Raw genomic sequence first — 693 nt, forward strand, 5'->3', positions numbered from 1 at the left:
GGGGTACATATATCCTTTCTGATTGGTGTTTCTAGTTTCTTGGGATATATTCTTAGAAGAAGTGGGATCACTGGGTCAAATGGGAGTTCCATTTTTAGGGTTTTGAGAAAACTCCCTACTATTCTCCACAGTGGCTGCACAAGTCTGCATTCCCACCAGCAGTGCACGAGGGTTCCTTTTCTCCAAATCCTCTCTAGCACTTGTCATTTGTCAATTTGTTGATAGCCATTCTGACAGGTGTGAGATGGTACCGCATTGTCATTTTGTTTTGCATCTCTCAGATGATTAGTGACATTGAGCATGTTTTCATATGTCTCTTGGCCTTCCTTACGTCTTTTTTCGGTAGGTATCTATTTAGGTCCGTTGCCCATTTTTTGATTGGGTTGCTTATCTTCCTTTTGTTAAGTTGTATGAGTTTGCCAGGGTGTTCTTGCCCTTTCCTTTGTTTGACAGCTGGATTGAAGTGTTACTCACCTCAATCTAATCAGATTAGATTGTAAGGGCTGGTTTAAATTCAGTTCACTTCTAGTGGATATCTCAAGATCTATGGTATGCTTGTTACAGAAAACTCCCTCTAGTGGAATTTTGCTGCCTAAGCATTGTGAGACTGGGAGATTTTACTGTCTGTCCTGCCCACCCAACCTCCTGCTGCCTCAGCACTTAGTAAGTGCTTCTGGGGAAAATGTCATGCAT

This window comes from Myotis davidii, unplaced genomic scaffold (assembly GCF_000327345.1).
Source record: "Myotis davidii unplaced genomic scaffold, ASM32734v1 scaffold656, whole genome shotgun sequence".
Classification (NCBI taxonomy): domain Eukaryota; kingdom Metazoa; phylum Chordata; class Mammalia; order Chiroptera; family Vespertilionidae; genus Myotis; species Myotis davidii.